Raw genomic sequence first — 25,937 nt, 5'->3', positions numbered from 1 at the left:
AATTTAGGGTTCATGGGTGGGTAGAAGAAAAGGGAAGTAGCAGTGATTTTAGGGTTCAGAGAAATGGGAGAGCTAAAGGAGGTAAGGGTCAAACTTAACCTTTTGAAAACACCGCATGTTGGATGATGAATAAAACATCCATGAAGTAACCAACAAATAAGTAAATGTGACACAGCAGGAAATATTAATTCAAAAAAACATATACTGTATGGCAACAGCCTTAAATGAAGGGAGTGAGTTTTGAGCTTCATCTTAAGTGAAAGGGATGTTTTTTTGTGTGTTTTTTTTGTTAGTCCTCATTTGGCAGTTTATGCTAGGGTGTCAGGACGGTCTGACTGACTATGGCAAGGAGTACCCGGTCTCTCCACGAGGGAGAGATGTAAAAAAAACATCCCGGGCCACACAAAGACCTCCTGCCTGGTCGGTAAAGCGGACTCCTCTGTACAGGTGCAAGTACGTAACCACAAATCTTGTGCTACCTGTGTAGCATATCGCTAATCATTGGACCATAGAATTTCAGCATAAACATACACATAAGAAGAAAGAGAAAGAAGAAAACAGAAAAACAAAGAACGGAAGGGATTTCTATGCTCAGGGGATTAAATTAGTAACATATGATTTAAACCAGTTGTCTCAGAGTTCCCAAAATGTTGTTCTTTTAACTAACTTAGTGGCCATGTCGAGAGTCGATATTTTTTGTACTGATCGGATCCATTCTGCCTCCACAGGGGGGCATTGAAGGTTCCACTTAATACACAACTTTCTACGTTCAAGGAGGATTAAAACAAAAATTAGGGCTTTGTGAGTTTTAAGAAAAACCCCATTTCCCTCCCCTACCGGAACCACCCCAAAGATTACCAAAGCCAGGCTCACCTTAATCTCTCGACCCAGGGTTTCTGAAATAATCTTATCCACTTCAAGCCAGAAGATCTGGACTGAAGGGCACTGTCAAAACATGTGAACATTGTTCGCGTTGTCTTCTCCACACTTGAGGCACTTCTTTACTGCCCGACTGCCCAGCATCGATACTTTCCGTGGTGTCCAGTAGGCCTTATGGACAGTAAAGAGATGGTTCTTCCTCAGTGGAGCAGATTTCACATATGACTACAAGTGAGACATAGATACTTGCCATAATAATTCAAAGTCTTGGTCTGGCAGCTCCCTCCTCCAGATCTCTGTCAGCAGGTTTCGCACTTCTTCACTGGTCTGAATTAACGTCCAGTTCTATTCTGTGACTTCCTTTCTTAAAAGTGGTCGTAAGTGTATCCTAGCCTCCAAGTTCGGATTCCCTTTACCGTCCTTCCCCAGGGTATTTGCCCAACTTGCTAGTTGGTAATATTTTAATTTAGAAACAGAACCCTCAGATAGGAGTTGCAAGTTAATCTAAAAGGCAGTCTGGAGTATCAGGGGAATCCCAAATAGGTGCTGAGTCACTGTAGTAAGGTATTTATTTGTAAGGAAAGTCTTACTTGATACCAGATCTTAGAAGCACCTATGAGAATCTTTAACCTGACTTTTTTAAAGAATTTGGGGTATCCGAATTTGAGGAGAAAAAAGCCTGCTGTAGGGGAACCTGAAGTAAGAGCCCTAAAAAGCGGGCACAGACAAGAGCTACCCATCAGAAGCTGTCGGAATTTCTTCAGATGGAAAGTGCGGTAATACTGATAAAGACCTGGACTAGCAATGCCACTGTGTTCTTTCCTTCTTCAAAGCTTCTTCCAGGAGATTCTAGGGCTTCTATTTCCCCAAATAAAACTGGTAAACTCCCCTTGCACTTTCTTAAACGAACCCTTCTTAAACTCTAATGGGATAGCATTAAACAAAAAAGTAAACTTCAGAAGGATTGACATTTTCAGAAGATTAGATCTACCTAAAAAGGACAATGGAAGTACTCCGCAAGCCTGTAACTGTTTTTTGACACCAGTAACTAACTTGTCAAAGCTAATTTATCCAAATTATGTACTACTTGGACTCCCAGATATCTTATTTCGTGTCTTGTTAACTCACTCCTGTAATTGGTGTTCCACTGCATTAACTCCATCTTTTGTTGATTAATGGAGTACCTGATACCCTACCAAATCCTTCCAGCATCTCTCAGATTGCAGGGAGATACCTGGCCAGGTCTCCTGTAAAGTTCATCAGGTCATCTGCATACAGCCCAATTTGTTTTGACCTACCATTACAGACGAAGGGGTGGATGTTCGGGCATGCCCTTAATTTACATGCCAATGGCTCAATGTAGAGGTTAAACAGGAAGGGGAAAGGGGGCATCCCTGTCTGGTCCCCCTACCAATGTTTATTACCTTAGTAAGATTCCCGTTAACCAAGACCCTAGCCGAGGAGTTTTTATATAAGGCCCTGACTGCTGCTAGGAAGACCTCTCCTTAATTAAAGCATTGAATCATCTTATACAGGAAAGGCCAACTGACCCTAGCGAAGGGTTTTGCAGCACCAAAAGTCATTACTATTATTGAAGGGCTCCCATATTCCCTCGCCAGGTTGATTGCACCTATTAACTCGTGGGTTAACTCATGAAGTTGTCTACCCTTCATGAAACCTTTTTGATCAGTGTGAATTAAAGATCCCACCACCTAATCCAGTCGTTTTGGTAAAATCTGAGTGTTTATTTTATAATCACTGTTAAGGAGGGAGATGGGTCTATAAGACTCACAAACCCTCGGGTTCCTATTTTGTTTAAGGAGAATGGTTATAGTGGCAACATCCCAGGATGACGGGAGATCCTGGCCGTGTGTAACAGTATCGGGGCAAGCTCGTACTTTAATATGATATAGATCTTATTTGGGATGGCATCAGGGCCTGCAGCTTTCCCTTTTTTTAAGCCACTGATAGTTTGAAGAGTTTCTTCAAGACAAATGGGGCTGTTAAGATCTTCATTCGCAATCCCCTGTAGGGATGGAAGTTCCAAGTCTTGAAGAAAGTCCTCAATTTGATCTTCACCTACCGTCAAGTCCTCTGCATAGAGGTCTTGGAAAAACTGGGTAAAAGCATTCTCAACCTCATCATCGTCAGAGATTATATCGCCTGAATTTTGACATCTAAGATCTTTAATCAGATTCCTTGTCTGATTAGCTTTGGTCTTCCAGGCAAGCAATTTGCCACAACCCTTCCCGTATTCATGATGAGACAACCTGCTAGCTTCCCATTTCCTCCTAGCTATTACCTCAAGATAGTCAGTAGGCTCTGATTTTGAGAGTTGCATTTCTTTTTTTTAAATAATTTTTTATTGAGGGAATGAACACAGAATTAAAACATTACATAACTGGATAAAGATGTAATAAACAAAGATTAATACAATCTTTTGGAACAAGAATAGTACATAATAAGATTGGCAAATATTATAATAAAAAAGAAAGAAGTATGTACGAGGAGAAGAGTAGTAAGGGTAAAAAGTTACATTAACGTAATAAAATAATGTGTTCCATTCGAAAAAATATTGTTTGTATGTTTTGTTATATAAAGGGACAGAGGAAAGAAAAAGAGAAGAAGAAAAGGGGAGACAGAGGGGGGAAGAGAGAGAGAAGAAAGGAAAAGTAAATGAATAGAGTAAAAATGGGTGTTATAAGAAAGATGAGTGCGAGGATAAAAATGTAGTAAAAGGTAATCATAATAAATCAGATTTAATCTTTAAATAAATAGAAGAATGGGACACAGAAGCAACTCTATGTTCATCACAAATCAAATTCCACCAGAGCAAAAAGGATAGTTTAGAGTTATCTTTCAACATGTTAATATAACTTTAAAGGCAATAGCAATAAAGAGGCCAAATACAATAGTTTTGGAAGGGAGGTGGTCGAAATCTGCAGATATGGTACCTAAAAAGATATTGTGAATAGCAAATGGAACAGCAGAAGTAAAAATCAATAGACATTTCGACCATATAGCTTTCCAAAAATCATAAACCTTGGTACAATAATAAAGTAAATGCATCAACGAGCCTTCAGAGGAGAGACAGGACCAACATAATGGAGAAATGGAATGGTAATTTTTTTATAAATAAAATATAGGGATGGTGTAATATTGGCAGCTTCAGAAGTTTTGAGAATCTTTTGCCACATTTGGTCCCATTGATGAACAGAGAGTGAACGAGATAAGTCTTGTTCCCAAAGTAATTCGATAGGAGATTTACTCCGAGTGCTAGTAGGTGATGATAAAGTTTTATATATAAAAGAGGCACTTAGAGTTGGGTCAGGGGAAATTTTAAATAAAGGTGTAGCAGGAGTAAAAGAAATGGGAGTAGGGTTGGAGTTGAAATTTTGTAAAAAGGTTTGGAGAACAGGAAATAATGTATTATATTGATGGATACAAGAGTCAGGAAGGTTACATTTCTCTTGTAATTGGGGAAAGGGTAGAATTGAATTTACAACCATCAACTGATGTACATAAGAAATGCCCTTTTCCTTCCAGTGCTTGCAGTAGAAAGATTTGTGGAGGAATTTAATATGTTTATTAAACCATATGGAAGAGGACAAAAAGGATTGATAAGGATCAAAACCTTGGGGAAAAAAGGGTATGTAGTAGATGGTGAGAATATTTTAAGATAGGGTATTTGGAAATAAAAGTACAGTTGGTCATAAACATAATATCCTGAAAAGAAAAGTCATTTAAAAGTGAGCGTTCAACAGCAAGCCATGTTCGCATTGAAGAATATTGATAATCTTTAGACATGGTATAGAATTGACAAATCAACAAAACTGTGTGATATAATTTAAAATCAGGAAAACGGACACCACCCTCTGATTTAGGACGAGTTAGTTTAGATAGAGCAATGCAAGTTTGTTTGTTGTTCCATTAAAATTTGGTACAAATAGAAATAATCTGAGAAAAATAATAATAAGGAATTTTAAAAGGTAACATTGAGAACGTAAAAAGCACCTGGGCAACAATCATCATTTTAATGGTATCAAGTCTGCCCCACCAGGATAAAAATAATGGGGACCAGGAATATAGTAAACTGGTAAGTTTGAGTTTTAAGGCAGAAAAATTATGGGTTAAAGTATCAGGAAAATTTGAAGAAAACCATGTTCCTAAGTATTAAATCTTTTGGGGGCACCAAGTAAAGTTGGCTGTATCAAACATGTAACGATAACATGATGAATTTAAAGGTAAGATGTCAGTTTTGGAAAAATTCAGTTTGTAACCAGAGGCAGTGGAAAACAAAGCAATCTCTTGTAAAAAAAGGGGGAAGGGAGTTGCAGGGATTGGACATGTAAATAAGGATATCATCTGCATAAGCAGAAAGTTTAATTTAATGGTAGTTAAGGTTAAAGCCAGTTATATTAGGGTTATGTCTAATTGTAATGAAGCATCAGGAGACAGGAGGTGAAACAATAATATTCTTTTTTATTTTCAAGAGTAAGGAAAGTAGCGTCCTAGCCACAAGCAATCCAGCAGAAACTACTCTCTGGAGAACCTTGTAACCAAGCATCCAATACATTCTGAATTCCAATAGTGAACTCTAAAGATAGAATTGCATATGAGTGCTATCTAAGGAACATAACAGCACAGGAGAATACCACACATCTCCCCCCCAAACATAAACAAAGTAACAATAACTGATAACTCAGTCGCAGACATAATCATGCAATTTTGTAGGAACAGAACAAGAACGAGAACTCCTACGCAGAGGAGGTATGTTTTGTGTAGATGGAGACTGTTGAGTAGAAGAATTAGAAGGAGAAAGAAAGCGTACAGGAGTAATTCTATTGAGGTTCCAAATACGACCATCCTCTAATTTTACTGCGTTTTTAAACAACTTAACTACCTTGTGGTGAATGGAGAACTAATTACTTCCAGATTTTTGTGGACACCGAACTCTTACACAATCACCAACATTGACATTCATATGAGCAACAGCATGCCTTGCATCAAAATTTTCCTTCATTTTCTTAGACTTAGTATTCTGACGAGCCTTCCACAGGGGATCCTCAGCAATACTAATCTCAGTTCCATATCCTCTCATCCAGGATTGAAACAATTGGGTATTAGGTGTACGATCCCTGAATAATTCAAAGGGAACTTTCTCCGTTGTAGAATGAGGAGTCAAACGATAGACCATAACTCTCTCTAAAATAGCATTCTTCCAATCACAACCTTGTTCTTTTGCAGATTGAATAGATTCTTTTAGTACACGATTAAATCTCTCAACCATTCCGTTGCATTCAGGTGGTAAAGAGAGCATGTTTTATGAATAATTCCTCTCTTAGATAGAAAGACCTCCATCTCTTTTGAAACTAGTTGTACTCCATTCTCAGTTAAAAGAGTCTCAGGAAGACCCTCTCTGTAGAAAACATTATCTAGAAATGTTACCACATCCCTGGTTTCAATACTTTGGGTAACCTTGATCTCCGGCCACCTAGAGTACATGTCAATAAGAACTAAGACAAAAACTGACCAGATTTAGAAAAAACTGGACCTAAAAGATAAAGAGCAACATTTTGCCAACACCTAGTAGGAGAATCACGAATGATCATCGGCTGAGTTCTAGTCTTGCACACTTTGTCAGACATTCTGCACTCATAGCAATCTCTTACCAACCGTTCCACCAAAATGTCAACACCTGGCCACCAAAAGTGCATACGAACTCTCTCCTTTGTTTTTGATATACCTTGATGACCATTATGTGCAAGGTGAACAATCTTCTCTTGAAGTGCAAATGGTGGAACCAGACGTGAACCTCTCCACAACAGAACACTGTGTAAGGAGAGTTCATGCCTTACATTCCAAATTTTGTTTGCCTCATCAGAAAGAGATTTAATACCTGTCCACCCACCAGACACAAACTTGCATATTTCATTTAAAACTTTGTCTTGCTTTAAGGATTCGCGCCATTCCATTTCTGACACAACCCCTTCGACAATCTCACAGACATTAAAGTTATCTATTGCCCAAGAGTCATCAGAGTCAAGTATATCGGAACCTGCAGGTAACAAACGTGACAGGCAATCAGCAACTTTATTATCAACTCCTGGAATATATTTGACAAGAAAATCAAAACCTTGTAGTGCAATAATCCTCTTACAGATCCTGGAAGAAATCGCATTGAGATCTTTCTTGCCAAATAAGTATTTGAGGGGCTTATGATCAGAATGTACTACGAAGGAAGAACCCCACAGACATTTTTTACGTTTCCTGATAGCCCAATAAATGCAAAGAGCTTCTTTTTCAATCACAGAATATTGTAATTCTGGTCCTACAAGAGCTCTTGAGAGAAACATAATGGTTTCTTCTTTACCATCTGTGAACTGTTTAAGAACAGCTCCCAAACCCTTAGAGTTTGCGTCAGTAATCAGAACAGAGTATAAAGGGGTGTTAAAGCTCTGTAAGGATGGGGCTGATTTAAGAGCTTCTTTGACTTCTTCAACTAACTGCCACTGATGCCTCCAAAGAAATGTTATCCCTTTTTTAAGGAGAGACCTGAGAGTATGAGTTTGGTTGGCAAAATGTGGGACAAACTTGTTATAGTACTCTGCCATACCTAAGAACGTTACAAGTTCATCGCGAGACTGAGGAACAGATAAATCATCAATTGTTCTCACTAAACGTTCCTTAGGTCTAACACCATTACACAATAAATGATGTCCAAGATAATCTATTTCTTTTAGATTAAATTTGCACTTGTTTTCGCGTAGAGTCAAACCTCTGCTGCGAAATTGTTCTAGGACACTTCTCAGTCTCAAATCATGCTCAGCTTGTGAAGAGCCATGAATTAACACATCGTCCTGGTAGATCTTGACTCCCTCTATTCCTTTCAGTATGTCCTCCATGACTCTCTGAAAAACAGAGGCCGCGGAGACCAAACAGAAGACGAGTGAATTTAAAGGTTCCGAAAGGGGTAATAAAGGCAGTCAGATCCATGGATTCTGCATCTATCTTTACCTGATGATAGACAGCACGTAAATCAAGTGTAGAGAAAATACAAGAATTCTTCAACTGAGCAAGCATTTCAGAGATGTTGGGAAGCGGATATTTGTCTTCAATGACTGCACGATTAAGACCGCGCAAGTCCACACATAATCACACGTCACCTGAGGCCTTACGCACAAGAACAACTGGAGCCAACCATTGGCTTGCTTCACTTTCAATAATAATTCCATCACGTTTTAACTTCTCAAGTTCTACATGCATTGAATCCTTCATTGCTAGAGGGACATTCCGTACTTTGCATGAAATTGGGACTGAATTGTGTTTCAAAATGATTTTATGAACGTAGTTGGAAAGACAACCTAACTTTTCATGAAAAACATCTTTGAATTCAGTCTGTAATTTCAAGTTGAATTCATTCTCATGCACAACTTCTTCCACACACGTGTCTATACTCCTCATGCTTTTAGTAGGAGAAAATTGCGGTAAGTCTCTTAGTATGATACAGGGGTTAGCTCCTGGAATTAATGAAACTCCTTGATCAGCCTGGTGAAACCAGCTGATAATGCTGTCACTTCTATATGATATGTAAATTTTCCCTGCAGTTAGCCTTTGTTTGTATTTAATATCACCAAGAAAATAACCAAAGAGCTTAATGGGTTGGCCTCCATAAGCTATTGGTTTGATATCCGGTTTATATACTTTCACTTTACCTTGCAGATTGAGATGAAAAAAATCTTTAGGTATCAGAGAAATCTTAGCACCTGAATCAAAGAGGATTCTGATATTACAATCATTGATAAGAACAGAGTCAACAGGCCCCTTACACTTGTTAGGTACATCAGATAAAATAACTTCCCCACAATGTAGATTTCCCTGTTCATAATCAGAGTCATCTTTCTCGAAAAAAGACTTCCTTAACAAGTTTGTTTGACTTAAATTTCCTAGCTCTACACGCTTTAGAAATGTGACCTGTTTTGCCACAGTTGTGGCATTTTGATGAAAGAGCAGGGCAGGATTTGTAATTAGCAAGATGACCATAAAGATCACAATGAAAACATTAAATTTTTGTACCATCTTTCCATTTGGAAGTAGAAGGAAAATAATTAGAAGTACGACCCTTTTTAGTTACATCAAGTTCTTTGGAAGATTTCGGAGAATTTTTGTCAATGGCTTGAACTTTTCCGTGATGCATTTCTTGGGAATTGCCATTATCTTTTTTTTTTTATGACTTCCACACAAGCTAACAAATGTTCAATTCTCTTAGCTGAGATAATAACTTTGTCAAGGTTGGGATCGTCTTTTTGCCAGAGGTCATCTTTTATTTTTTCCACATTACAACCAAGCATAAACTGGCCTCTTATGCGTTCTTCCAAGGAATTTTCAAACTTACATGTAGCACCCAGTTTACGCAAAGCTGTGATGTAGGTCTCAACCTACTCATCACGTTGTTGTACACGCCTCCCAAAATGATAACGCTCTAAGATGGTACAGAGTTTAGGCAGATAGTGTTTGTCTAATTTCTTAAGAGCAATTTCGAATTCATTAAGATAATCAGACTCATCATCATTTAAATTTGGGAGATGTTCAAAAACATCCTGGCCCTCTGACCTTCGGCAGTGTAATAAAAGAGAAAATGTTCTTTCGGCGCTCAAAGATACACCACAGACTCTGGCATAGTTGAGGATCACTTTTTTCCTTTCCACCAAGATATGGGTGGTTCCCCAGGATTAGAGAGAAAGAAAATATGCTGAAGTTATGTTTTGCATGTTTGCATTGATATTATAACTATGGATTGAATAAGAGTGGTTCTTTAAAACGTTGATTCAACCCGAAAAGGAACAGATTAATACATAAAATGAGGAAAAATAACCATGAATTAACAAAAGTTGTACTTGTAAGCAAAGTGTAGGTAGGAGTAATTAATGGATTCCACTAAACATTACTTTAAGCAGAGATGAGTTTATCAGCGATGTATGACAAAGAAAAGTTTTGTTAGCTGTGTTTGTCAGAAACAAAATTATTGCTGTGCTTGTCAGCGTATACAAGATTGCTGGCAACTTTTAGAGAAATAAATGTGTAATCCAGAAATGCTGTGTTTATCAGCGTAGCATGACAAACAAATAGATAGAATTACATATGAGTGCTAACTAAGGAACATAACAGCACAGGAGAATACCACACTAATGCGTTCAAGAAAGGGTTCTAAACAGAGGAGAAAAGGTAATGGGGAAAGAGGGCAACCCTGACGAGTGCCTCTTTGTAAGAGGAAATATGAAGAAAAAAGACCGTTGACAAAAACAGAAGCGGGGCAGTATATAGTAATTTAATATAAGAAATAAACCTTTGACCAAAACTAAACCATTTAAGAGTATAAAGCATATATTTCCAGTTTATTCGGTCAAAGGCTTTTTCAGCATCAAGTGAGAGGGCAGCTAAAGGAGAAGAGTACTTTTTTCCCAAGGGCAAAAATATTTGAAAACATTCTAGCATTATCAGAGGAAAGTCGGCCTTTAACAAAGCCAGCTTGATCTGGATCGATGAGATGAGGAATAATTTTTTCTAAGCGGGAAGCCAAAATCTTTGCAAAAAGTTTGCAATCATAATTAATCAGTCAAATGGGTTGAAAAATGCTACAGAAAGAAGAGTCTTTATCCGGTGTGGGAATAACAATAATAAGGGCTTCTAAAAAAGAGCCACATGCTTTAGAATTGGAGAGAAATGAATTAAAAAGGTCCAATAATTTTGGGGCAAAAATTGTAGAAAAAGTTAAGAATAGTTCAGTGGAGAAACCATCCGGTCCAGGGGCTTTGGCCTTTTTTAAAGATTTAAAAGCATCGGTTATCTCCTGAAGGGAGATATCATTTTCAAGAGGTAAAAAAGTATCAGGAAGTTAGGGGGATTTAGCGATACCTTGGAAAAAAGTTTCAAAATCCTTTTCAGAAGGAGTTGTATCTTCTATATATAAAAGTTAATAATAGGATTGAAATGTATCTACAATATCTGAATCGGAGGAAAGAAGTTTATTGGTTGTTTCTGAGTGGATAGGATCAATATTTTTACATTCTGATTTTATTTTCAAATAGTTGGCTAACATTTTCCCCACCTTATTTTGGCCTCCATTAAATTTAGATTTAATCTTAAGGAGAATGTTAAAAGCAACAACAGTGGCAATTTTATTTAAGGTAGATTTGGCTGAAGTCTATTCTTGCAGAGTAGCGGAGGATTTAGAGGAAAACTAATTGTGTTCCAGGGTCTTAATCTTTTGAAGAGTTTCCTGATATGTAGCGTTAAGTAATTTATTTTTCTTTGCGGAGTAAGCAATAGTAAAGCCTCTAAATGATGCTTTAAAAGCATCCCAGTTGTTATTAACTGAGGTATCTGAAGGTTTGTTGAATTGGAAAAATTCATTAATAAAGCAGGTCGCTTCTGAAATGAAGGTTTGGTCTCAGAGTAAGTGATTGTTAAAATGTCAACGGCCTTGTTTGCAAGTATTAAGGGACATATCAAAAGAGGCAGACATAGGAGCATGGTCAGAAATAAAAATAGAACCAATTTCAGAGGAATGGATACAAGGGAGTAATGATTTAGGAACCAGAATATAATCAATACGGGACATAGTCTGGTGGACAGGTAAAAGAAAAAGTAAATTCAGAAATATCTGGATTACATGTCTTCCATACATCATACAAAGGACGAGAGGCAATGGCAGATTGAAATGATTTGTGGGTCTTATCAGGTTTAATTGCATTTAGATTTTCTGTCAGAATAAGGATCTAGCCAATTATTAAAATCACCACCAATGATAATATTGGGGTTAGGGATAGAGGATAATTTCAATTTAATACAATACCAAAATTGTGGGTCGGGTTTGACAGGACCATAAATGTTAAAGAAAGTGACTTGTCTTTTACAGATAATAGTGTCAACCAGAGCCCATCGCCCATTGGAATCACTTTCAGTTGATGATATTTGTGCATTAATTGATTTATGAAATAAAATAGCAACACCGCCATGACGGTCAACAGCAGAAGAAAAACTATTTGATTAACCCATTAACGTTTAAGCTTAAGAGATTCCACATCATTACAATGAGTCTTTTGTAAAAAGGCAACATGAGTATTGAGTTTGGATAAATGAGACAATACCTTTTGACGTTTGACAGGATGACCTAGACCACGTACATTCCACGAGACAACGGTAAACATGTTGAGGGGGGGAGCATATGGAAACAGGAACAGTAAGCTGTATGACCAATAAAAAAGAAAAAGAAAGAACATTTATCAAATGTTAAACAATGAACACAAAAAATAACAAAATTGGAAAAAAAATAGAGAGAAAGAAAGACACTCAGAGGTAATAAGATAGCAATGAGAAAAAAACGTAAGGGGAAATAGTCAAGGAACAAAAAGAAAGGGGAAGAGAGAAGGAGGAAGAGGTAGAAAAACAGAATAAGGAAACAGATCAAGGAAAAGTATCCAGACTTCAAAGAAATAAGCAACCGGTATGAGAGGAGTAAGGTGACACTGAAAAACAAGGATGGCGGTAAGAGTGAATAGGCAATGAAAGACCTCTTAAGAAATAAAGAAATAACAAATAATAGAAAATAAAGAATGTGGAAAGAAAACAAAAAAATAGGAGTAATTTAAGTAATATAAGACATAAAAAGAAAAAAGGATGGGAGAGCACTAGAAAAATAGAAAAGAAGAATGAATTATAGAAAGACAAGACAGATAAAATTTTAGAAGAACAATATCAACCAGTTAACTAAGAGAAAATTAAGTATTAGTATCCATGTTACAAGAGGAAATGCTGTTTCGAAAGAGTTTGAGTTTCTCAGGATCGTCGAAAGAACGTGAGCTTCCTCCATGCGTAATTTTGCAAAGGCAAGGATGGAGAATGCCATACTGAATGTTCAAATGTCTCATCTGAGGGCGAAGAGCCAGAAATGTTTTACGTTGAGCATTCGTTGCGTTGGAGACATCTTGTGAGATGAAGATATTATGACCTGACCAAGTGAGACGTCGTTTGTGTTTAACAGCCTTCAGAACATGCATAAGTTCAGTAAATTCCAGGAAGAGCATTATGATAGCACATGGCTTGTTTGAATTAGGGTGAAGACGACCCAAACGATGTGCACGCTGTATATTGAGAGGTGAGGAGGATTGAAGATCTAAGAGATGCAGGAGGAACTTCTTCAAAAAGGATAACATATCCGGGCCCTCAATATTTCCGGAAGACCATAAAGGCGAAGGTAGTTCCTCCGGTTGCGATTTTCAAGGTCTTCGGTGTGGAGTTTCAGCTTGTGGATCTCTTGCTCTGGTAAAGGAATTTATGTAGAGATATCTTGACGGTCTCCCACACGTTGCTCAAGTTCCAACACCTTTCCATCCATGACAATCCAGCGGTCTTATTTATTTATGAGTTTTATATAGCGCTATCTAGACCCGAAGGTATCAGAGCGCTTTTCAGCAATATCACACGTAAGATAAATTTACACAGTAATATGTACAGTGAGTCAGGCCGTTATCGCAGAGTATCTTTGAAAAAGAGCCCATTGTCCTTCATGAGATATGTTAGCATAGTAGGGTGTCCGGTGTCTTATGATGTTTCACAGAAATGTCGCCGAAGAAAGCACTGAGGCTCTAGGCGAGATTAATAAGGTAAGGTCTTAGTGTCAAAGGGCCCGATTCACAGAATTAACTTAAGACAAAATCCTAAACTTTCTACTTTTGGTATTCACAGAATGCACTTACTACTTTTGGTATTCACAGAATGCACTTACTACTTTTGGTATTCACAGAATGGATTTACGACTACTAACTTTACGTCCGCACTCGGGCCAGAAATTCCGGGCCGGAGGCGGAGCTTCCGGCCTGGAGGCGGGGCTTCTGGGCCGGAGGCGGAGCTTCCGGCCCGGAGGTGGGGATTCCGGCCAGTGGCAGAGATTTAGCCATGGCCAAAATCTCCACCTCCGGGACGTAAAGTTAGTAGTCGTAAATCCATTCTGTGAATACCAAAAGTAGTAAGTGCATTCTGTGAATACCAAAAGTAGTAAGTGCATTCTGTGAATACCAAAAGTAGTAAGTTTAGGATTTTGTCTTAAGTTAATTCTGTGAATCGGGCCCGTAGTGTCTAAGTGCTGCTATGGGCAGGCTTCGATTAGTTAGGCTTTAGCTATCCATTCGTGAGAGATCGATTAAGGAGGAGGTCTTTGAGCAGCCTTTTGAAAATTGGGAAGGAGGGATTGGTCCTGATATGGATTAGAATGGAGTTCCAGATTTTGGGCGCATTTCCTGCGAAGGAGCGCGATGCGGTTTTCTGTTTGCAAGTTTTCGGAGGGATAAGGAGTAGGGTGTTGGTACTCCTTAGGCTTCTTGTCTGACCGGCCTTCTGGAGTTTTGAGGCCAGGTAGGTGGGATTCCCTGTGTGCAGCGCTTTGTGTGTGAGGCAGGCAGTTTTGAAGTTGGCACGCATTTCGATTGGGAGCCATTTTAGCTCTCTAAGTGCAGGCGAGATGTGTTCATATTTCTTGACTTCGGTGACCATTCCAGCTGCTGCGTTCAGAGTTGATCTGAGGGGAGCTAGGTGAGATTTTGCTGATGTTGTGAGGGTTGCGTTTCCGTAGTCCAGTCTTGACAGCACCAGGGATTTAGTGGCTTGTTTGAGGTCATTGGGAGAGATGAAGGGTTTTATTTTGTTGAGTAGTTTGAGGTTGAGGAAGCCGCTCTTTGCAGTGTTCTTGATGTGTTTACTCATGTCTAATTTAGGGTCTAGAGTGATTCCCAGCGATTTTACAGAATCGGCTGGGGTGGGGTTGTGATTGAGAGCATCAATAGCTTTTAACTATTCGGTGATTTGGGGGTTCTTCTCCTTGTTGGGGATGTGGAGGATTTCTGTCTTGTCTTGGTTTAGTTTTAGGTGGTGGTGTGATAACCTGTGTTTGACTTCTCTCAGAGTGTCGTTCAGTCTCTGAGTGTCTTCGATGGAGGTGGTTTCCAGATAAATCTGGGTATCGTCAGCATAGAGCTGGAAGGGAATGTTGTTGTTTTTTAATATGGTGGTAAGTGGTTCCATATAGATGTTGAAAAGCTGCGGCGAGAGAACTGATCCTTGTGGGACAACCCTGATAACAGGGAGTAGGTCCGACAAGAAGTATTTGATTTTTATTCTTTGGGTGCGGTTTTGTAGAAAAGAGGTGAACCATTGTAAGACCACCTCTTCCGCTCCAACCCTTTCTTTAAGTGTCTTAATGAGAAGTTTGTGGTCAACCGTGTCTAAAGCTGCTGATAGGTCCAGGAGTATGAGTAGGCAACATTGACCTGTGTCAAGAGATTTGTGCATATTGTTTAGTATATTTAGGATCGCTGTCTCTGTGCTACATCCTTTTCTGAAACCCAATTGGTGGGGGTCAAGAAGGTTGGTGATGTCCAGGTGTTGAGTAAGTTGGAGGAGAACACATCTTTTCAGGATTTTCGTTAGGAGAGGGAGGTTGGAGATGGGTCTGAAGTTGTTCAGATAATTTGTGTCGGAGCCCGTTTTTTTTAGAAGAGGTGTGTCTTGGCCGATTTTGAGACAATCCGGCATGACTCCAGTGCTTAGGGAGCTGTTTATAATCTCGGTCCAGAGCGGGGCTAGGGAGAGTGTGAGCTTTTTGGCCAGTTGGGCAGGTATGGGATCCAGGAAGTGTGCTGAGGGTTTGGAGTTGGAAATCATTTTGATTATCTCTACCTTGGAGATGGGATTGAAAGATTTCCATAGGTTTGCGGGGTGCTTGGGAGTGGTCTCTTCCGTCACTGGTGGCAACTTGCTAGCGGGGGGACTACGGTGAATGTCCATGGAGGGTTCTATCTTGGTGATTTTGTCATTGAAAAAATTGGCAAAGTTATCGCATGGGTCTTTTGAGGCCGCAGCTAGTGTCCAAGTGGGTTTGGAAGTTTGTTGCCTAATGAGATTGAAGAGTTCTTTGGGCCTGTTTTTAGCATTAGCAAGGGCATTACAAAAGAAGGAAGATTTTTCGTTCATTATGTGTTTTTTATATTTTCCGCGAACTGATTTGAGTCTCTCTCGTAGGATTGTGGACGGGTTGTTGCGCCAGAGTCTTTCTGCAGCTCTTAGTTCTCTTCTTTCAGAGTTTATGTCTGTATTGAACCATGATCTAGATGGTATGTTCCTGACTTTTTAGTTTCAGGGGGGCTATTTGGTCCATAATGGATGATATCTTAGAGTTATAGTGAGAGGTGAGTTCTGTTTTGGAGAGCTCGCCGTTGTGGATAGGGAGGAGGGAGTTTAACCTTTCCTCCAGGTTTTCAAGGGGAATCTGACTTAGATTTCTTTCCCAGCAGAGGAGGGGGGGTCTTGCGTGCGGGGCTGACATTGGATTATTTGGTTGATGTGGAAGAGAATGATATGGTGATCAGACCAGTCAACGGGCAAGGTGTGGACAATTGAGATTAAATCTGGTTGTGCAGTAATGGCATCCAGGACTGAGCCTCTGTAGTGGGTTTTCTCAGTGCAGTGTTGGGTGAGGTTGTAGTTGATTAGGAGATCCAAACACGAAGCTAGCGATGGCCCTCTAGAAACTGCACCGGTCTTGGAAATCACTCCATATCAGTTATGGTGATATAATGGAATCACCGCAAGTGTGCAAATTTGGTCGACACCCGCCAGCACAATGTCGTTCCAAGAAAACTGGAAAAATACATGTACCAATACTAACACCAAATGCACCACTTAGACACTGTAAATCGAATCATATATCAAATCTTGAGTAGTTTGTATTTTTTACAAAAGCTCCACTTTTATTTTGCAACAATTTATACACTTAAAAGGTCAAAATTTTCACAGAACAGCCGGAACAGCCGACGCGTTTCGTCCATCAAGGGACTTCTTCAGGGCTGTAACAGATATATACAAAGACATATTGAAAACTTTGTTTAAACTAACAGAGAACACATAAGTTGACATTACAAAACCTTGTTTCCAGATAACACCTAAGTGTTGCCAGGCACATATGATACTATTATCTCAAAAAGGCTACTTGAGCCCTCACAAAGCAAAACATAACATACTGAAGATGAGCCTTTACATCGAAGATTTCTTGACTTTACAGAATGCAACAACAATTTATATTAAAGAGAAATACATAAAATCAATATACATATAATTATCTACGTAAAGTTAGTGATCAAGAAACATTTTTTATGTGTAAGAGCACTTCTCCTACACTGTCTCAACCCTAATGTGGTTAAAATACCAGACAATACAATAAAGGAGATGACCAATGGGAAGGGCATAGAGGAAAAGAAATGATAACAACAATAAGTGTAAGGAAAAAAGGAAAAAGAAAAAGAATAAAAGAATATTAAGAGTTGTTGAGATGTCACGTAGGAAAAAACAGCCAAATGTAAATAAAATCCAAATGTTGGACAAGTATGACGAGAATATAAAAAATCTATACACACCGAGATAAACAAATCAGGGTGACGAAAAAGGTGTCATCTCCTTTATTGTATTGTCTGGTATTTTAACCACATTAAGGTTGAGACAGTGTAGGAGAAGTGCTCTTACACATAAAAAATGTTTCTTGATCACTAACTTTACGTAGATAATTATATGTATATTGATTTTATGTATTTCTCTTTAATATAAATTGTTGTTGCATTCTGTAAAGTCAAGAAATCTTCGATGTAAAGGCTCATCTTCAGTATGTTATGTTTTGCTTTGTGAGGGCTCAAGTAGCCTTTTTAAGATAATAGTATCATATGTGCCTGGCAACACTTAGGTGTTATCTGGAAACAAGGTTTTGTAATGTCAACTTATGTGTTCTCTGTTAGTTTAAACAAAGTTTTCAATATGTCTTTGTATATATCTGTTACAGCCCTGAAGAAGTCCCTTGATGGACGAAACGCGTCGGCTGTTCTGGCTGTTCTGTGAAAATTTTGACCTTTTAAGTGTATAAATTGTTGCAAAATAAAAGTGGAGCTTTTGTAAAAAATACAAACTACTCAAGATTTGATATATGATTCGATTTACAGTGTCTAAGTGGTGCATTTGGTGTTAGTATTGATTAGGAGATCGTTTAGGGTTTTGATTAACGTGTTGTTTTTTTCGTTCCAGTGTAGATTGAGGTCGACTAGAATTATGTTGTTGGAGTCACGGAGTGCGTAGTGAGTTATCAGGTCGGAGAGGTGATCTCCGAATGAGGCAGTGTTTCCTGGCAGGTGGTAGAGGAGATGGCAAAGTAATGATTTGTTGTTGCTTGTCTTGAAGGTGGCAGTGAGACATTCAAAAGAGTTATATTCTAGGGCATCGGTTTCCGTCACAGGGATGTCGGTTTTGTGTATGATTGCTATACCTCCTCCTCGTTGGTTATTTCTGTCTTTGTGGATGATTGTGAAACCCGGGGGCACAAGCATGTCCATAGTTGGGGGGAGATCTCATTTAGCCATGTTTCAGTGATGAACGTGATGTCTATATCGTGGGTGAGGATGGTCTCAGCCAGTTCTGTGGCATGTTTGGTGGCTGATCTGCTGTTAACGAGCATGCAGTTGGTGGAGGATCCCTCCTCCGTTTTGGGTTTTTTCTTTAGGGGGGCCCAGGGGATAATGGTGAGGAAGGCTGGGGGTCTTGAGGGTCTAGGGGGGAGCGGTCTCTGCCAAATCCAGTGATAACCTGGATCTTGGAGCTGGAGGGGGCAGTAGTGGATGTGTTAGACGAGGAGGCACTATCTATCACTTCACTCTGGGACATTGCGGCTCTTGCTCTTTTGGGTCTCAGTGGTTTAGGAGGGGGGGGTTGTGGTCCAGCTGAGCCATTTGGTCTTTTGAGGCCTTGTGTGATTGGGGTTGGTGAGTGTGGGTTTCGAAAATGGGAGTTTGTTCGGCTTTTGTGGTGTGGTGAGGTTCTGTAAGATTTCGGTGAGGCCCAGTATTACCGTTTTTAGCTGGCTTTCCAGCAGGGCAAGTCGCTGGGTCGTCTCTGTGGGGAAGGAGGTGGGGGTATCCGGGGAGGTCGTTGTGGCTCTTGATCTTTTGGGTCTTTGTGTCTGGTTTCAGATTGGGGTGTTGGTCAATCCGGGTAATTGAGTCTTGAGTGGCCTTGCATGATTAGCGTCGGAGAATGTAGGTGTCGGGTGTTGGGTGGGCTCTTGGGGGTGGCTATTGGTGTTGAAATTGCTCAAGATGTCCCTATGGGTAGTCCTGGGTGTGGGAGATCACCGCGTGGTTGCGAGTGAGATTTGGGAGTCATTGGATGCGGGCGATGTTCGCTGGTTGTTAGTTGGGGTGGGGGTTTAAGGAAGGAGGGGTGTGTGTTGTTCAGTAGGGGGTTGGAGAGCCTCATCAGTGATGTGGCTCTGGCTACTTGAGTAGGGGGGGAGAGAATTGAGAGCTATCGGAGGGGGGGTGTTGTTCAGTAGGGGGTTGGAGAGCCTCATCAGAGATGGGGCTCTGACTGCTAGAGGAGGGGGGGAGAGAATTGAGAGCTATCAGGGGAGGGTAGGTGGGGGGAGGATGGTGTCTGGAGGGGGGAGGCTGGCTTTCAAGGCAGGGGATTTGAGGTTGCTTTGTGTGATCTTCAGGATAGGTGGCCTGTCAGGGGATAGGGAGTTGGACGGATGGGGGCTGTGTAGAAACGATGGGGCAGTGAGGAACGAGGGGAAGAGGGAGTCTAAAGCTTCTAGGTTGTCATTGTTAGCTTGGATCATGACTGTGCCATTGGTGTAGATAGTCACGGATGTGTAACCACTGTGTATAGGGCGGTTTGGGAGTGAGATCGTTAGTTTGGAGCTGTGGGGGGTGTTAGTTGTTTTAGGTATGAGTAGATGCGATTTAAGGATAGCGTTCCAAATAGCAGGTCTCGCGGTATGGAATAGGGGGTCCATTTTTAACTGGCCTTTGGAGGAGCAGTGGTATATGTCCACAAAAAAAGAATTTCCGGGTGTTGTCTCATTAGTTTGTGTTTGAGGTTTCTTTTTGCTTTTGGTGTGAGTTTGGGTGGGAAAATGATGGAGAAGGAATTCGGGCCATAAGGTTTCAGTCCGCAGGGTGTGGGGAGGCGGTGGGGGGAGGTGACATTTTAGATTTGGTTGGGGGGGTTGCCCAGAGATTGTTTTCAGTCTGTTGGTCGGAGAGGATATGATTGTAAGGAGAAGGAGTTGGTACCCTTCTCCGTGGTTAGGGAGAAAGTGGGGAAAGGGTTTAATTGCCCCTTCTGACCATAGGAGCTCAGTCTTAGAGTCTGCGGCATGGGTTAGATGTGATTTGGAGGAGTGGGTGTTACTCTTTTGCTTATCTCTTCTAGCTATGAAAGGGGTGAAGGTGATTAGTGAGTTTTCTGGAGAGGTGATGAAGGCTGTGGTCTGCGGGTCCAATTAGATTCCCTCAGTTGATTTCCTCACAGACTCCTAGGTTGATTGATTAATCCTTAGTTAACATTAATATTTCCACAAAGGGTTTGTCTTCACAAATTCTGATTAGTCCTTAGTTAACATTAATATTTCCACAAAGGGTTTGTCTTCACAAATTCTGCGGTGTTGGAGAGTTTTCCGGTGAAGTAGAGAGATTAGGGGCAGGCGGCCGCCATCTTGGGGGCAGGCACCAGGTTGTGGTGGAGCGAGGTTGTACTGCTGTCTCAGCTTTCTAAGTTGCTTGTTATTTCGTTAGTTGTTCAAGTTATTCCTCACATTTGATGATCTTCTGCAATTACATTCAGTTCACATTGGTTGAAAGTTTACCGGTGCAGTTGTAACGCCCTGAACGTCTCAGGATCGTTTAACAGACACGATAATGAGGACGCAACCACTTGTGAAGGGTTAGTTATTTTAATGAAGGCAAAAACAATACAACGAATAAACAAAAGTTATAGTCACTGGAATCCTCCAGGCTAAGTACGTTACCAGCCCACAGCACGGATGGTCCTAACCGTCCTCTGCATATACGCCGATCCCGGCGTATGCCAACAGAGGGCAGAAATGAAATGGCCGACAATGCCAATCGGTAGGCTGTGAGGGGCACGACGAGTGTTGGGGAGAATCGAGGAGTCAGGGAAACACCCAGCCGGGGTCTCTACCTGAAGGGAGCAGCCGCTCAACCTCTTCCTCCGACTGCACCGGGACGCGGAGTCACCTCCTGGTGATGCGTCACCGATACCCCAATCAAAAGCAAGAAGACTGAACCGAGAGCAGCCGCTCGATCGATCCTGTGGACTTCCGAGTCTGTAACGCGGCAAACACCTCCTGGTGTGCGTTACAGCTGGCAGTCCCTGTATCTCTGGTCGGGCTGGGAGTTACGACTCCAACCAGCAAAAGCGCCACTGCGCTTTGACTCAGCCGAGTCAAAAAGCGAAGCTCAATGGTTGACCGGTAGAGCTTCCGGGTCCTTCACAGGTGACGATGGGGCAAGACACGGCCCAGGGAGTAACGACTCGACCTACCTCCGTTCTTGCCTTACTGGAGCACCACTCCGGAACACTGCTCTTCACGAAGCAGGTACGTCGGTGTAAACACAATATCCGACAGCCTTGTACCTCCCGGTTCCTCCCTTTATAGGGCGTGTTTTCCTTGAGTTATGTAACAGCTCTCCTGTTTACATAAGGGCGTGTTTTCCCTTGAGTTATGTAACAGCTCTCCTGTTTACATAAGGGCGTGTTTTCCCTTGAGTTATGTAACAGCTCTCCTGTTTACATAAGGGCGTGTTTTCCTTGAGTTATGTAACAGCTCTCCTGTTTACATAACCTCTCAACCGCTAAGCATCCTGGGAGATGTAGTCCGTTTACGCTGGTTACCGTTTTCCTCCCCTCGCATGACAGGAATTCTTGACAGCAGTGGAGAAATTAGGGGCGGACGGCCGCCATCTTAAGGACAGGCCCGGGTAGTGGTGGAGCGAGGGTTGTTGGTTCCTGGCTCGGGGGAGAGGAGAGGAAGAGTCTGGAGGAGGTGAGGGTCGTTTTCGGGAGGTAAGTTTTAGGTGGGAGTCCGATTAGGGATTTGGTGCCACCATCTTAGTGTCAGGCATGGGGAGCAATCCTCACGTCTCCCGTTACTGGGATTGCACAATCGCTAAGGTTGCTTGAAAGAAAGTCGAGGCATGGGGTAGCGACCTTGCGCCTACCGTTACTGGGATTTTGCGACAAAAATCGAGTGGTTCCAGTGAGCAAACACTCTCGGGCTCGCCTCTCGGGCACTCACAGGAGTAAGACTCAGTATCATCAGCCAGTTTCGAGTTGTTTCACTGTTCACGAAGAAGGGTCCCAGCATGCTAGGAGTCCTGCGGTACCGGCGGCGCTTCCGACTCTCTATGCATTTCAAGTTTGGCTGGCCTGGGTCAACTGTTGTGGAGTCCGCCAACTTCCTGGACCTCCCCGATGTGGGGGCAGCCTGTATGCTGTCTAGGCGGAGGATCCACAGCGCGATTCCGGGTTGCCTGCTTGCTGATAGGATTCCGGTGAGTTGCCTTTGCGGTGGTGGGTCACGGGGACGGGGGGGCAACCAGGAAAATTTAGTTTTGATTTTCCCTGGACCCCGGAGCTCAGGTTCCGACCTCTATCCCCGCGGCCATCCTAAGTCTAAGGGTCTTCTATTTGTTGTAATTTTTCATTGGTAGTGGACATAAAAGGTTGAGGACCATGTACCGCATCTAAAATAGAGTCAAGAACCGGATTTTGTGAGGAGAGAATAGGAGAAGGCAGATCATTTTTGTGCCTTTTGGCTTTGCGCCTGAAGAGGATGGTTTAGAAGTGGCGTGAGGATCGCTGGCCATCTTAGATTGCTGATGAGGGCGATGAGTAGTTGTTAGAATAGGACAGATCCGGCCCATACACCAACGGAGAAGGCAGGAGCAATGAACAATCAAAAGCAGGTAGCCAGATTGGGAATAAAACAGAGGGGCAGAGGAAAAGTATATTAGTCACTGGAAAGTGTCTTTTGATATTCACCCCAATGAGGAGAGGAACCGCCACATAAGAAAGTGACCATCACCACCCGAAATATATTGTACCTCACCATCCAAGTCACAAAGAAGAAAGGCTCATTCAGTGTGCAACAATGAGGTGGGAGCACTCTGCAATATAGATAATCCAGACTGGTTCAGGCAACCAAAAGGAGTGCATACTGAGAGGGAGTCACAATCACAGTTTCCAGCTCATTTAGATATAAAATGCAGGCATGAGTATAAGTCGATGTAAAACTTATATTTCTGAAGCCAAAAAAAGACTGTGGCATTTCATGTCATGAGGGAAGCCCAGCTGCGAAGAAAAATCAGCGGGCGCTCACGTTTTTATGAGGAGACAAACACCGCTGCGGCTCCTGGGCTCAAAAACGATGCTGGGGAAGCGATACGCGGCACGGAGACTCACCGCTATGTTGCACAACCAGGACCGCATTCAGAGCTCCGAAACTCCGTGTTAAGAGGCACTCCTGAAGAAAAGAAGCTCGACGTCCGGACGGAGCTCACGGCAGGACCACCATGATGTCTCGGCGTCCAAGCCATGCCCCTATAGTTGCTACTTTTACTCAGTTTGCAGTGCACTTGAACTGTTAGGAGTTTCTTCCAATACTAGCTGGTGGGTATGTACTGCGGCTTCAAATGTTTTGATCTCTTCGCTGTCTTTCTTATTTTGTGCAACAGTCAGGCCGGTTAGAATACCTCTTCAGAAGGCTTTATATGTGTCCCATACAATATGTAGGGGAGCTGAATCTATGTTAAAGAGAAAAAAGTCGTTGGTAGCGGCTTTCAATTTCTCCATTACATGTGACTCAAGAAGTAGAGAATGATTTAAAGTCCACCTCCGAGAAAGAGGTCTATTCTTTAGAGTAATTTCTAGGATAACTGCAGAATGGTCAGATAGGTGTTCCAGGACATGGGTGACTCTAGTGGTATTTTTGCTACTAACTGAGTCCACAAAAAAAAGTCTATAATGGATTGATGGCCACATTTTTAATTGTAAAAAGTAAAATTTCCCCCTGCCGTCCCTGCCTTATCTCCCATCAGTCTCCAAATATCTAAGAGGTCAATATCTACCATCAACTGTTTTTGGGCAGTTCTCATATACGAGTCACAGCGATTGCCCTCCTAGATGTTGTGTCTTGGGCTGGATTTATGACTACGTTGAAGTCCCCACCCAGAATTATAGGATCATTGATATCAACCAGTTGAAGGAGTAAAGGACGTAAAGGGACAGGATCATCTAAGTTAGGGCCATAGTACCCCACAAATGTCAGCCAATAACCGTGTATTTTAGCCCTAGCTATTGCCCATTTACCAAGGGGGTCGACCACACAGTCCCCTAGCGTAGCTTGGATCGATTTTTTAAAGAGAATCGTGTTCAGCAAAGGGAGTTGCACTTGAGTGGTGGACACACAATGATCAATCCACTTCTGCCCTTTAAGTATCTCAGCCCAGTCCTCTTTAAGCAAGTGGGACTCTTGTATAAAAAAAAAAGCCTCACTGTCCGAGAGTCTCAAGTACTCCAAGATTTTCTTTCTTCTAAGGCCATTGACATTCCAGGAAAAAATTCCCAACTGCTTAGGTCTATCTGGATTCATCATGAAAGGAATAGGTAGATACGCAATAACCTGAATAACCTAGGTTTACTAAACATATTTGGGAGCCTAAAGCATCAACACGATCCGCTTGAGCCATATTAACAAATGAGGACCTTATTTGTTTTATTTTTACCCACATGCTCCCCCACCCAGTGAGAAGATAAAAGCTAATTTTGTATGTTTTCTTTTTGCTAGTGACCCAACCTTCCCACCCATCCCACCCCAGGGAACCCTCCCCAAAAACTAGAGGTATACTGATGACTACCTCTAATTTAAGCTCTCTCGCTACATCATGGCAGTGGGAATAACATTATTTGGAATGTGCTTTAATCTGTTCAATCAGGCTGCTACCTTCGTTGGGGTCTCTGATATTGTGCATTTTATTATTCCACATTACTTTTAAGGAGGCAGGGAACCGAAGATTGGCAGTGGCACCCAGCCCCCTCAGCTCTTGAATACACTTCCCTAACTTCCACTGTCTATCATGTGTGGCTTGAAATATCTGATCTTATTCGAAAAAACCACTTTCCCTTCTTGTATGTTCCTGCTTTGAGGGTCCCAGCAAGGATTTTCACCTTAATGGATTATGACTTAAAATTCACCAAGATCCTTCTCAGGTTTTTCTTCCCTGGTCTCTTCGAGAACGGGTCCCGGTGAACTCTCTGGATGTCATCTACTAGGCTATGTTCCTCTATATCCATGTTAAATTCTTTTAGGAGTCTAATTGTAAACCCCCTGATGTCTTCTCCCTCAAGACCCTCCGGGACATTCAGAATCCTGATGTTATTTCTCCTAGCACTGTTTGAGAGCTTCTACTTTATCCTGGACCTCTCTATTGCTATTTTTCAACTTTGAAATCTCGTTTTTATTGAAATCAAATATTTGGGAGAGATCCTCAAAAGAGACCTCCATTGCCCCAACTCTTTCCATCAGGCTGTTAATCTTGTCTTCCAATACCTCATATGTACCCTGGATCTTTTGTTGAATTAACTCAGAGACTGCAAACTTTTCCCTGATCTCTGTTAAAAGGGTAGATAACATTTTCTCCGTACAGGTCTGTTTGGTCTGACCGACCCTTAGGGAAGGTAATTCTCTTAGGTCATGAAGTTCAGAGATGGGTAGACGTGAAGAGAGGTAAGGGTGATTTTAGGGTTCAGGAATTGGAAGAGTTAAAGGGAGGAAAGGGTGAATCTAGGGTTCATGGGTAGGTAGAAGAAAAGGGAAGTAACAGTGATTTTAGGGTTCAGAGAAATGGAAGAGATAAAGGAGGTAAGGGTGAAACTTAATCTTTTGAAAACACCGCATGTTTGAGCATGAATAAAACATCCACTAAATTATAAATGAGGTAACAAACAATGTGGCACAGCAGGAAACATTAATTCAGAAAAACATATACTGTATGGCAACAGTCTTAAACGAAGGGAGTGAGTTTTGAGCTTCATAATCAGTTAAAGGGACAGGTTGCTAAAATGTGTGTTTTGGACCACTGTCACATGCAACAAAGTTTTGTTAC

General features: G+C 41.4%; 1 long non-coding RNA gene across 3 annotated transcripts in view; it reads right to left on the bottom strand.

Moving 5' to 3' along the window:
• The window catches only part of LOC146862169 (uncharacterized), a 334,729-nt gene that overhangs the window by 200,437 nt on the left and 108,355 nt on the right, over nt 1-25,937 (bottom strand). For all 3 annotated transcript variants that reach the window (XR_014978389.1, XR_014978391.1, XR_014978390.1), the window contains exon 4: nt 12,030-12,126. This is a non-coding gene — a long non-coding RNA (uncharacterized LOC146862169). The remainder of the gene's footprint in view (nt 1-12,029; nt 12,127-25,937) is intronic.

The sequence above is a fragment of the Triturus cristatus genome, chromosome 2_2 (assembly GCF_964204655.1).
Source record: "Triturus cristatus chromosome 2_2, aTriCri1.1, whole genome shotgun sequence".
NCBI classification, from domain to species: domain Eukaryota; kingdom Metazoa; phylum Chordata; class Amphibia; order Caudata; family Salamandridae; genus Triturus; species Triturus cristatus.
This window is presented reverse-complemented; position numbering and strand designations above follow the sequence as displayed.